We start from the raw sequence: 13,803 nt of genomic DNA on the forward strand, positions 1-13,803 counted from the left end.
CAAATGCGGGGAAAACGACTACGATGCTAAAGAAAGATATCTGCGGGAGTATGAGAAAACCGAAGATATCGTTCTTGATAAACGTACTGTCGCTCGGAATCCCGGTTTTGTCACGAAACTGTACTTAAATTGTTTTTGGGGCAAAGAACCCCGCACTAATCATATGGAAAATCTGTCCCGGTCAAATCAATTGGTTTTTACATATGTTGTAGCTTATGACCTACTGAACAAAAGATGTAATGGGCACAAAGCTCAATAATGGACAGTTATCGAGTTATAACTAGTCAAACATGAAAAATTCGGGCTGCCGAATAGTCAAATCTCGGAAGGTATTGATTTTTTTGAAAAATGTTTGAAACAAACATAGTAGGGTTTTACAAAATCTGTTAGTTGGTGACATTATTTGTGAATTTTGAATGACCTTGAAAAGCTCCGTGAACAAAAATCTTTACGTGTCACAGCAGAGATAAGGACCCCACGGTTCGTCACTCCCGTAGTATTTTTTGACTCCAAACCCTCTCTGCTGTGTGTGTATGTGTGTGTGTATGTGTGGGGTAATAAAATAAATGATCTTATTGTATATTACTCATTATTTGGATCCTGCTGTGGTGGTCTCTGAGCGGCATCTAATATTGTGTTCAATAATGATGAAGAGGGATAACGAACATTGGGCTGGTGTCGTGCATATCCTAAATACCACAATACGCTGGTTACATGTGCACATGTACCCACAGTCCGTGCGCCTGACTTACAGGTGCAGTAATAACCAAAAATCGCCTCCCTCTCATCATCTATATTATCTGCATCTCTTATGTTGTAAGCTATAAATATTTGATGTTTTGTAGCATTACGGAATCGTGAAAACACTCGCACCCTTATGAAACCTTGTTCATCAAACAACGAATCCAATTGAAATTCTTCTTGTGCATCACGCTGCATCTTATCTTGAATATAAGATCTTGCTAGACGAACCTGAAATGTACCAATAGTCAAATCTCGTAAATATTCTAATGTTAGGCGTGGAAAGTCACGTAACTGTCCTTCATGTAAATGTATCCATTGTGCATTTCTATAGAACATCCTTTCTACTTCAACTCGCGCTTGAACAATATTAACCTCTCTAGATTTATCAAGAAGTTCTCTTGTTCACGGAGCTTTTCAAGGTCATTCAAAATTCACAAATCATGTCACCAACTAACAGATTTTGTAAAACCCTACTATGGTTGTTTCAAACATTTTTCAAAAAAATCAATACCTTCCGAGATTTGACTATTCGGCAGTCCGAATTTTTCATGTTTGACTGGTTATAACTCGATAACTGTCCATTATTGAGCTTTGTGCCCATTACATCTTTTGTTCAGTAGGTCTAAAGCTACAACATATGTAAAAACCAATTGATTTGACCGGGACAGATTTTCCATATGATTAGTGCGATGTTCTTTAGTCAGCGGTCCAATTTACCTAATACCGAGGTCGTGAGAACGCCGCACGTTTTATAGCATTGTTGACAAGTGCCACGCATGAAATAACCGATATATTATCCGTAAACGGTGAGATAATATTCATGGCGATAAGTTTCATTCGCGATTGCGACAAGATTGTCCGGTGGTCCGAAATTTTATGCATATGTTGTACGCGCACCAGACGGCCAAACGCACGAGTCATGTAAAGTTAAAGGCATAACCCTAAATTACGAAAATTCACGGTTAGTCAATTTTAATAGTATTAGGAATTTATTGCTAACTAAAGAGAGAGTACGAGAAAATGAAGAAAACGTAGAAGAATTGACTAGAACTTCAATAAACATACGTTTTAGAGCAATTCGTCGCACCGCGTTTCATGAGATCGTAACACAGGACGAAACTAAAGTATGTGAGCCTGTATTAATAAAACGTTGGTTTATTAGTCGTTCTTCGCTGCCATACGGATGTGATACAGGGTGATTCAAAACAACCTTCTGTCCTTACAATGTGTTGTGCCTCCGGAGAGGCACGGTAGTTGGGATCGTTTGCCGGAAGGAATTTGGGAATTCGGGCTCCGCCTGAGAACTTCACTGTTTTTATTTGTTTAAAGATTGACACCTTTTCAGTTAAATAAATATATTAATATCTATTTTATTTGTGATTTGATTACAATGTTCCCGCACTTTCGCTCGCGTCGCGTATCACGATAACGGATATCTTAACGTGCGCGTGTCTAGAATCGAGTTTCGGTCTCGAGACTCGCCTCTCGCTTCTTCGTATATATTTCTGCCGACTGCGTGGCTATTCAATATTATAATAATTATTGATACTCGTTTTGACACTCGCGGTTGTTAGAGATATTGCTCGCGTAAAGGAATAAAGATTGCCCGCGTAATATTAATTAATGATCAAGACTGCCCGCCGTTCGTTAGCGGTGGGCCTTTTTATTAACTCCCCTTGGCTTCCCGGGAGGGGGTCGTTTAGCGACAAGGCTGTGTGTCGTGTCGCTTGATTTTGGCAATATCCGGATGCAAGCTAAGAAGTTCTAAGTAGGACTTCTTTGCTTGCACTTTCGCAATTTCTTTATTCCTTTTTATTTCGCTTTTAAGTAGGACTTCTACGTTGCATTTTCGCAATGTCCTTCTTCCGCTTGCCCTGATTTCCGCGTTTTCGCAATGAAATGATTGCACGGTCGCTCGGGCTTAGCGCGTGGCTCGCGTTGTCAGCGCTTTGTTCGGTCAACGCTCGTAACGTGATCTGTATTCGCGTTACACGTTGGGCAATCATATAAAATAATATGTATTTAGAATAATATATTTAATAATTCGTATATAGCCTGTTCGGGCTATAACAAATGTCACATATTTGACTCAATTCTAAGACGATTTTTTCTTTGCCAAAATTTTTTCCGAGGCTTAGTTTTTAAGTTATAAGCCAAAATAGTTAACAAATTACGGGCCGCGTACGCGAGGCAGGCAGGGACGGCACAACTCACCGTCCGATGCTAGTGATTACGCGAGGCGCTCGCTGTGATCAACTGTTTGCTACATGTGATGGGGTGTATGTATGAGAGAGAACGTATACGCGTATACATACCAGGTATATAAATATGAAACCGGAATTTGCCCATAGATGGTCCTAGCTGTCAATGTAGTTACCGTCAAACCGCGTCATTGGCGCCATTTTCTTGTTTTGACATCTGATAAAGATTTTCAACTCACAACAATACAAGTTTCATACAACAGCACAGTTTTTAATAGCGTTGAACATGTCAAATTTTGTGCCTGGAAACTACGATCTGCGGATAGCATTGATTTTCTGTTACCATTTGAAGAAAACTGCTGCAGAATTGCATCAAATGCTTGTCGAAGCTTACGATGAGCATGCTCTTGGTAAATCACAATGCTTTGAGTGGTTTAAAAAATTCAAAAGTGGCGATTTTGACGTGAGAAACGAAGAACGTGGAAGAAGGGTGTGATCTATTATGAGCTGCTAAAACCTGGCGAAACCGTTAATACTGAACGCTACCGACAACAAATGATCGATTTGAATCAAGCTTTGCGTGAAAAACGACCAGAATATCAAAAAAGGCAACACAAAGTGATTTTGCTTCATGATAATGCACCATCACACACAGCAAAACCGGTCAAGGAAACGATTGACGCGTTTAGTTGGGAAATACTTTCGCATGCGGCTTACTCACCAGACTTGGCTCCATTCAATTACTACTTATTTGCATCGATGGGACACGCACTTGCTGAGCAGCACTTCACTTCTTACGAAAATGTACGAAAATGGCTCGATGACTGGTTTGCCTCAAAGGTGTAACAGTTTTTTTGGCGTGGCATCCACAAATTGTTAGACAGATGGGAAAAATGTATAGCTAGCAATGGGCAATACTTCGAATAAAATATTTTTTATCATTTTCATACAATAAACGTGTATTTTCTATACAAAAATTCCGGTTTCATATTTATATACCTGGTACACATTCTCTCTCTCTCTCTCTCTCTCTCTCTCACACACACACACACACACACATACACTCACTCATTGACTCTTACCTTGTATGTAGAGATTCGTTGCCCTCATACGACTCAATAAGTAATATTTCCGTATGATACAACGAGTAACTAGCAAACTTTTTTTCACTCACAAATTGACCGCTCATCGAATTAATCCACGCACTTTATCGATAAACTGAATTTATTAAAAAAAAACGATGTTATACGTCATTATATTTTCATATTTTTGAAACTATCGAATTTACAATGTCGGAGGCTTTAGCCGATCACAGGACACATGATAGCGTCGATCAGGCGTAATGTGATACATTCAGTCGTTCGGCAGCCGGCAGCTAGCAACGCTAGTACTGACGTAACTTGCTTGTTGTCGTCGCGCAGTCTCCGCATCGAATAACACGTTTCTTTCTTCGAGTTATTTTAATAATTAATCGTTAGTAATCAGTAGATTGTGATTAACCGTTATAATAGTTAATAAATTCAATTTATCGATAAAGTGCGTGGATTAATTCGTAAAAGTTCGATAAGTGGTACAATTTGTGAGTGAAAAAAAGTTTGCTAGTTACTCGTTGTGTCACACGGAAGTATTACTTATTGAGTCGTATGAAGACAACGAATTACTACATAATAAGTAAGAATAAGTGAGAGAGAGAGAGAGAGAGAGAGAGAGTGCATGTGTGTGATCAGCTGTTTGCTACATGCGATGGGTGTAAAAGAGAAAGACAGAGAGAGAGAGAGAGAGAGAGAGTGCGTGTGTGCGATCAGCTGTTTGCTACATGCGATGGGTGTAAAAGAGAGAGAGAGAGACAGAGAATGTGTATGTGTGTGTATACGCATATACGTTCTCTCTCACACATACGCCCCATCACATGTAGCAAACAGTTGATCGCAGCGAGCGCCTCGCGTAATCACTAGCATCGGACGGTGAGTTGCGCCGCCCCTGCCTGCCTCGCGATTTTCTCTTTTCAACAGAAGGGTGAAGGAGAAGATGACATATATCGCACGATATTTTTCGATTTTCCTCACGAAGAAGGGGAGGGTGGAAGCCATATGCCGAGAGACATCTCCATCTTCGGCTGCCGTCATTTTGCCGATTCTTACACACCTGTTATTTTGCCGCATTTTTCCCTCTCACCCAAAAAACAATGCTCTTCATCAATCAAACTACCGGCCACTATAGGGGGCCAATCAGAGCGCAAAGGCCCCTATGCCATCGGACTACTTTCTACAAATACTACATCTAATTCTCATTCTAATAAGATTTCAGCATACTAAGACCCTGTTTTAAAATGTGGAGGACCCTGGTTCGAATCCCGAGTATTTCCACTAGCCTGAAAAAAATAAAAATATTTAAAAAAAAATTTTTAATTTAAAAGGAAAATTCCCTTGTAGATGTCCACGAGTTCCCTCCACTCTATTTTTCCGCAGACACTTTTGGGGGGAGGGCCCCAGACAGGCACAGCAGGGGATCGGCGCTAGTGGCCGAGTGGTGGAGTTTATTGTGTCTAGCTATAGTGGCCCCTATACTACTCACGTCGGTGAGCCGTCCGCCTGATAGTGTACGCCGCCGTAGCGACGGAGCGCTCACGCACATTACCAGGCGCACGCACATTAAAGGTCGACGTTGATTCGTCAGATTTTACTCAATAATAATTCCTTTATTAAACGCTTTAGAAAAAAAATGTTACAGGATTTTTCTGTTCAGTTTAGTGTGCTCTACCTGCTTACGAGCATTGGCTTTGGGACACCCTGTATTTATATAGAGTATATCATTTCAAGTGATGAAGCTAAATATCTCTTAAAATAAAAGAGATTGAAAAAAATATTTCAGACAATAGTTTTATGGTTCCAAGACAGACACATAATAAAAATATGGACTTGACCTTGAGTGACCTTTTCAAGGTGAGGTCGATGTTATCGATGTTTTCTTAAATGGAACCCCACATTTTTTATTGCATATTCTTATAGCTTATCTCGAGAGCTTTTTAAAACACCATAGAAAAGTATTTTTTCATTAAGTATTTTTTGAGTTATTTTATATTTTATTTTGACATATTTTGATATAAAAAATAAAACAATTTGTAAAATATTTAGTTTTTGATAATTTTACCGTAATATTTTTATATAAAGAATAATAAGACAAATCGATTAGTATAAAAAAATCAAATTATTGTTTAAAAAAATACATTGTAAATTACATATTTTTTCTTAAAAACAATTATTTTTTTAATACTAATTGATTTATCTCATTATTCTGTACATACAGAATTACGGTAAAATTATCGAAAACTAAATATTTTACAAGATATTTTATTTTTTATATCAAAAAATGTCTGATTAAAATATAAAATAACTCAAAAAATACTTAATAAAAAAATACTATATAATAGCGTTTTGAAAAGCTCTCGAGATAAGCCACTAGAATATGCAATAAAAAATGTGGGGTTTCATTTAAGAAAACATCGATCACGTTGATCACACCTTGAAAAAATCACTCAAGTTCATATTTTTATCATGTGGGCTCCTCGGAATTATAAAATTATTCTCTGAAACATTTTTTCCAATCTCTTTTACTTTAAGAGATATTCCATTGCATCATTTAAAATAATACACCTTGTATACATACATATATGTATGTAATTTACTTATTGGTTATTCATTAATGCGATATATTTCGCTTTCCCATTTTTCGTTATTATTCATATATCATATGTCAAAGCGCAAAAATTCGCTTTTACATAATAAATACATTGTTACATTGAATTCGAGATGTAAAATCAACTCGATTAATTCTTCCACAAATAAAATAGATGAGATATTATGTTTCTTAATTAAGCAACGTAAGAGAAGACAATTACGCGCGTAAACTCATTACTGTTCGCTGAATTAAGCTTGCTGTAAAACTACAAGAATTTTTGTGCCGTATGCATCATTTATTGTATTACCCATTATTACATGTGCATTATAAAAAATATACTAATAGTATATAAAAAAGCATTAGAAAGTTATAATTATGTTACGTCCAGACTCGAGGAAGGATAAGTCGACGGAAGGGCGCAACAATTATCTTTTATTTTCCCGAAGTTTAAACGTCTCGTGGCGTTCGGAATCGGGTCGAACGAACTGACAGGTCCGCAAAGCAGGTAAACGACCGTTCGGATCGCTATTACGCTGTTTATTCAGACGTTCGCTCGGTGGTCCTTTTTCGGTCAGGGAATTTAATCCCTTTTACGCGGGATGGGACCTAGTGCGATCTTCGTACTGGGAACGAGAGAGGGGTTAAGAAATGTTCAATTAATAAAAAATATAATTTTATTCATTAATAAAAATAAAAGTTCGAATACATGGTATATAATATATATGTAAGAAGTGATTACATTTATCGTGTGAGTGTGAGTGGTTGTGTGATTGAGCTTATCGCTCCGCGGGTGTTACAATGGTACGGAGGGCATCAGTCAGAATGACGAGGGAAAGTCTCTACCGTTAAATTTTAGGTTCTGACTGGTTAATACAATGTAAAGGTTTAATAATAAATAATAAAAAAAAAATAAAAACATGTGTGTGTATGTGTGAGAGTGAGTAAGAGGATGCGGTATGAAGGAGGGAGAAAGAGAGAAGGGGGAATTTTTAGGTTTGGTTAATCTTGGTAAGATGAGTCGGCTTCCAGGTCGGGCAATTCGTTGCAAAACTCTTCTATCGCTTGGTTGAATTCCAACTCTGAAAGGTGCGGGGAAGTTGGGGGTGAATTGTTTAGGAGGACAGTAGATAGAGAGGAGAATGAACGAGGGGAAAGCGGAAGTTCAGTGACTTCGGGGAAGTAGATTGGGGAGTAGCTGGGGGAGGGGTAGTTAGGCGAGAGGGGAAGAGTAGGTCTAACAGATACTGTTGTTGAATTGTTATTGTGAGTAGCGCAGAATCTGCATTTTACCGGCGTTCGAGTCCTCCGACTCCTGTGAATGACCGTTTGGCTTGGACTGCCGGATCTGGTTTTCACTATGAAAACCAGCGTTAATATAATATAACGTAATGCGTTATATCTCACGAGGGTTAATAGCGCAAATTAAATTGGATGAATGTGACTTACTTTTTGTTTTGTAGGTGAAGGGGTGGAATTTCTTAATGTGCTGGCTTGCCGGGTTCCAGATTAGCCAGGCGATGAGTGCACTGGTATAATTTTTCTAGTAGTTTTCGCGGTGCCACGGCACTTAATGAGACTTATGTTAACTGAAGACGCACGCGCAGAATTAAGTGAATAAAACAAGTGCTAAGTAAGTGAAGTGGTAAGCAAGTGAGTGAGTGGCCCTTTGGGTCATGGCCCTCTTTTTATATCTCTTTTTTAGGGGTGTATTCTAATTTCTAAGAGTGGGAATGTTCCAAGTCTCCAACGAATTAAAAATTATGCCAGTGCCCTCATTAGGCGGGGTGTTTCTCCTACTTTTTCGAATTTTTACCCGTGGCGATCGTCGATTGGTGATCTCGATATCAGTTGGGCATTAGATTTTGTCTTGCGCACGTGATCTGATTAGAAAGGGTCTTACCGTCGTTACTGGATATGTCGTCACAGGAGTTTCATCATTATTGATTTAGTTTTAATTTATTTAGTTTAATTTTATTATCTTTTCGATATGAATTTATTCTTCCGTTGGAAAATTCTATTTCGAGGGTATCTACTGATTTTATTTATTTTTAAGCGACTCGCGCGGTTTCGTCACCGGTCTCTCGCGTCTTTCCCACGGTTGCTCATAGATATTGATATTGACAAGTGACTAAATGTTTAAAGAAATGCGTGGCGCAAGATGCTCCATTTACTGAACGACTTATTTTTATCACCGATCGATTATCGTTGCCGCAACATTGCGAAAGGAAGGAATCGTGGAGTCGCCAGGACGTAACAATTATATAAAAAAAATTTATGTATCATTAAAAATTAAATATTTTTAAACAAAATTATAAATCAAGATAGAGTTGCATAAAAGTTATGGACCGAAAAAATATACAACAATTATCTGTTGCATTATAAAATATATCTTTTAATTACAGTCATAAATTTTATTATTTTTTTGTATATCAATGTATTTTTATTTTATAAAGGTAACGATGCGCTATTTATCAACGTTACATTACATGTTTGTGGTCAAATGAAGATTCTAAGAGCCCATTTCGCAAACTTAGATGTTACGTGTTCGTAAATCTACAATCGGTTTAACCAACTTTTACAGAGGCATATTAATTTGATAGGAATGACCAGAAAACTTGCCGATGTTATTAGTCTTATTTTATTAGTAGAACTCTTCGTTTTAAGCATATGTATATGCGTAATGGGTGAATATTATATTATATAATACCATTTTGCAAAATATGTATTATAAATTAAATGGAAAAACTGGCAGATAAAAGCCAAAGAGACGCTGGTATTAGTGTGCAAACTTATTATTAAATTTTATTAACAAATGTGCATTAAAAATGATCCGTTTTGGACCGTTTCTTGGTCTATCTTCAGCGTGGGTATAAATATATAAAAATTAAATTGATATTTTTAAATTTAATAATAAGTTCGCACAATAATATCCGCGCTTTAGCTCTTATTTGTCAGTTTCTCCACTTAATTATTTGTAAACTGAGCCTATTGCTGTTATTAATGTATTATAAATTAAGTTTTATAAGAAAATCTATATATTTAACAGGCAAATATTTTTTTTCCAGGACTTCAATTTATTATAGCATTGAAAAACAAAGATACTGTTATGATTGGACAAAGTTTAATGGCACAAATTATTTGTTTTGTAAAGCTATCAATGTACAGTTTTATCGGAAATTATTTAGAATTCCAAATGGAAGATATAGGCTACTCTGTTTATCAAAATACATGGTATGAATTTCCTATCACACTGTCGAAAAATCTAGTCTTCATTTTTATGCAAACACAAACTCCAGTCATGTTTCAAGCTTGGAATTTCATTGAGGTAAATTTGTCAACTTTAGTAAATATTTTGAAGACTTCTTTTTCGTATTTGCCTATACTTCGTATAATGATCGATACATAAAATATAACGTATGTAAATATAAAATATTATAGTTATATTTATTCAAATATCTTATCAATAAAACTGTTAATTAAGATCGCATTTAATTATTATCAATCATTGGATTATTATATTATAGCGACAAGATAAAATTTCTTAACAATATTATTTACTTATATCGCATTATATATTGTATATTGTAACCGTCTTTTTAATTAATAATTATTTGATCATTCGGCGGGCGATTCTTCGGTGCCCACGGCACACCTTCGGCGCGTATTTCTAATATCGATCACGCAGTCCAGAAAATTCAATTTTTTGCAAACTAAACCGAGTTGGGCGCCAGGTACGGCAGGCCGCACTATTCACGATAATAGCAACACCGAAAGACAATTGCGAGACCGATAATTAACGCGACGGCAAAATTCCACAGTTACTCAGGGTACTCGCAATGGTAGAGGGGGTTGTTCGGGAGAAACGGGAGAGATCTTGAGAATCGAGAACACGGAAGTCAAAATGAGCATTTGATATGTTAAAATAAAAATAACAATAATATATTAAAAGAAACAAGAGTATAAAGCAGTTTGCACAAGTAATAATCTTGGATGACAGTAGTTATTTTACAAGCGAATAAAATTTCATATTCCTATACAGCACCGAAAGATTGCAGAAACGTTGCATAGATCTTGCATTGAAACATTGTAATATTGCATGGAAATTGCGAAATGTTTCTGCAATGTTACTGCAAGTCTGCGGCAACGTTGAAATGTCCGCCCTTAGAAATATTACAATGTAATATTACAGTAATGTTACGGTGCAATGTATTTGTAATATTGAAATGCGTTGCTACAAATATGCAGAACGCTTTAAATTTAATAGATAAACTTTGAAAATATATAAAGACATCCAAGAGAAATAAGAAAAAAAGATTGTGAATTTACGCAATTACGAGTTTTTTCTCTCATGGATGTCTTTATATATTCTCGAAGTTTATTTATTAAAGTCTGAAATATCGTGCATATTAAAAAATTATTATTAAATTTTTGGTTTTATATAGGAATGGAAACTATTTAACAATTTCCTGTTATCTAGTTAACATCGCTATTTTATAAATAATTTACAAGTTTAAGAAAATAGTAATGATTAAATAATTTCATTCATAAAAGTTAAAATTTTACTTATATAGATATTACACTCTATTTTACATCTTAAGTAAACAATTAACAAATAATTTTAACTTTTTTGGATATTTATGTATCCGATTACTGAACAATCAGTTCAATATCTGAATTCCCTGTGTTGGGATTGTATCGGATAAATTAAACTGATAAAAATAGTTATAACTTTAATCTTATTAGCCGCTCTTTGCAGGCTTTATGTAATTATCGTGATTGAAACTTAAATGCGGGATTGATAACGCAACGTGCGCCGCATAGCGGTAAACAAACGAACTAGCGATTACCGAAAACTGTTTTTTGTTATGTTTTTGAAATGTTGCTGTAACATTCTCATAAAATATTACAATTATGTGTTCCAATAATGTCTCAACAATATTACATTGCAACTTGCAAGATTGTAATATTACTGCAATGAATTGCAATGTTCTGTGCTGTATGGGTTATTTCTATGGGGATCGACACGACCGTGCACAACCGTATCAAATTACCGGGCGTCTTAAGGTGGGTATACACTTAGCGAACGAACACCGAACGAACAGCGAATGCAAACGTTCATTATTATCATTCAGCAGATATATACGCCAAAGCGAATGCGAACAGAACGTTCGATTCGCATTCGGCTCGATTCCCTCATGAAGCGGTACATCAAAGACAATTCGTGCGAGAAAAACGTTCAAAACGTTTCGCATTCGCTGTTCGTTCGGTGTTCGTTCGCTAAGTGTATACCCACCTTTACATGCTGTAACTCGACTTTTCGGCCGCGAGGATTTCCGCCGTATGAGACTTATTTAGGCAGCGACAACTAAAGAACTCCCTCGAATGCGCCGGTAACTACTTTACGCATGCCCACGGATCCGCTCTGATATAATAAAAAGTTCTAAATGACACGGTTCGAATCGGTCCTTTAGCCAGCTCGCGGGAAGCCGGTATACGTCTCGATAACAATGACAACGACCTTTGCGTTGAAATACATAATATTGTATATAACTCGAGTGACTCGCGGAAACTAATAGCGGATTCAAAAACTCCCGACAGATTTTCGGCACGATATTTATAAATTTCGCTTTCCTCTTACTCTAATTTTCTACCATATAATACACGCAAGATACTCTCTAACAATACACAGAAAGACTACAAAAGAAGAGAAATAATACAAAAACATCACGTTAGAATTGCATTCATCTACGTATAGAATTTATTGGTTTTAATAAAAATGGACAAAGAATAATGGGATTGTGTTCAAATGGGTAAGTTAGTGATACGCACAGATGTCAATTAATATATTTTTTATAAATAAACTGTTTAACATATTTTTGTTTATTTAAATTAAAGAAACTATTGATGAAGTAAAAAAAAATTGAAAAAATTGTTATATCTTGCAAGTTTCTTTGTATTACTTTACTACAATACATACAGAATGTTTAAGATAAAAAAGATTTTTTTAATGTAATTTTAATATAATAAATAATAGAAATGACTATTTTTAGTGGATTCGCAAATATTTGTAAAGCTGATAAATATCTCAGTTGGATCATACCTGATGAGTGGACGATGGAAGACGCCGCCACGGTTCCTTGCGTATATAGCACATGCTATTATGCTTTGTATTTGAGAGGTAAAATGAAGAAAGGCGACAAAGTGTTAATTCATTCTGGTACGTAGGCGTTGGTCAAGCAGCAATTCACCTTGCACTTTACGAAGGTTGCGAAGTGTTTACAACGGTTGGGAATATGGAGAAACGACACTTTATAAGAGAAACATTTCCCTCTATTTCCGAGGATCGTATCGGAAACTCTCGAGACACGAGTTTTGAACAAATGATTATCCAGAAGACGGAGGGTCGCGGAGTAGATATCGTATTGAATTCTTTAGCTGAAGAAAAACTGCAAGCATCCATCCGTTGCTTAGCAAAAGGTGGTCGTTTCCTCGAAATTGGAAAGTTTGATATGATTTCCAATAATCCTTTAGAAATATTTGCATTCTCAAAAGGCATTAGTTTCCACAGTATAATATTAGACAATTCTTTTTGTGCCGGACCAGAAAGTAAGATGATATTGTCGAATAAACTAGTAGAAGGTTTAAAGCAAGGAGCTATCAAACCATTGTGCAGAAAAGTTTTTGAAAAAGATGAGATAGAAGCTGCATTTAGATATATGGCTGCTGGAAAGCATATCGGCAAGGTATAATTATTTTTTGGTATACGTACAATAGAGGGTAACTAGAATTGAAATATTAAATTCTCAAAAAATATGATATATATATATATATATATATATATACACATAAACGAAGACAGATTTTTTTAATACGTAATATAAAAGATAACATAAAGAGAACAAAAACTGTGTGCCCTTTTTTGAGAATTTAATATTAACAAAGAAAAAACAAATATATATATACAAAGATATTGTTTTATATTTTGAAATATATATACAGGGTGATTCAAAACAACCTTCTGTCCTTACACTGTCATATACTTGACACTATTCTAAGACGATTTTTTTTTGCCAAAATTTTTTCCGAGGCTTAGTTTTTAAATTATAAGCCAAAATAGTTAACGAATTACGGGCCGCGTACACAAGGCAGGCAGGAGCGGAGCAACTCACCGTCCCATATT

At 36.0% G+C, this 13,803-nt stretch overlaps 2 pseudogenes; both read left to right on the forward strand.

Moving 5' to 3' along the window:
* The first annotated feature begins 3,231 nt into the window (after positions 1-3,231).
* LOC138941802 (odorant receptor 30a-like) lies at positions 3,232-10,029 on the forward strand (annotated as a pseudogene).
* Positions 10,030-12,916: 2,887 nt separating this feature from the next.
* LOC138941803 (uncharacterized) overlaps positions 12,917-13,803 on the forward strand; it is a 128,919-nt pseudogene continuing 128,032 nt past the window's right edge.

Source organism: Polyergus mexicanus, unplaced genomic scaffold (genome assembly GCF_030449975.1).
Source record: "Polyergus mexicanus isolate NDT 795.1 unplaced genomic scaffold, iyPolMexi1.0 SCAF_20, whole genome shotgun sequence".
In the NCBI taxonomy this organism is placed as follows: Eukaryota; Metazoa; Arthropoda; class Insecta; order Hymenoptera; family Formicidae; genus Polyergus; species Polyergus mexicanus.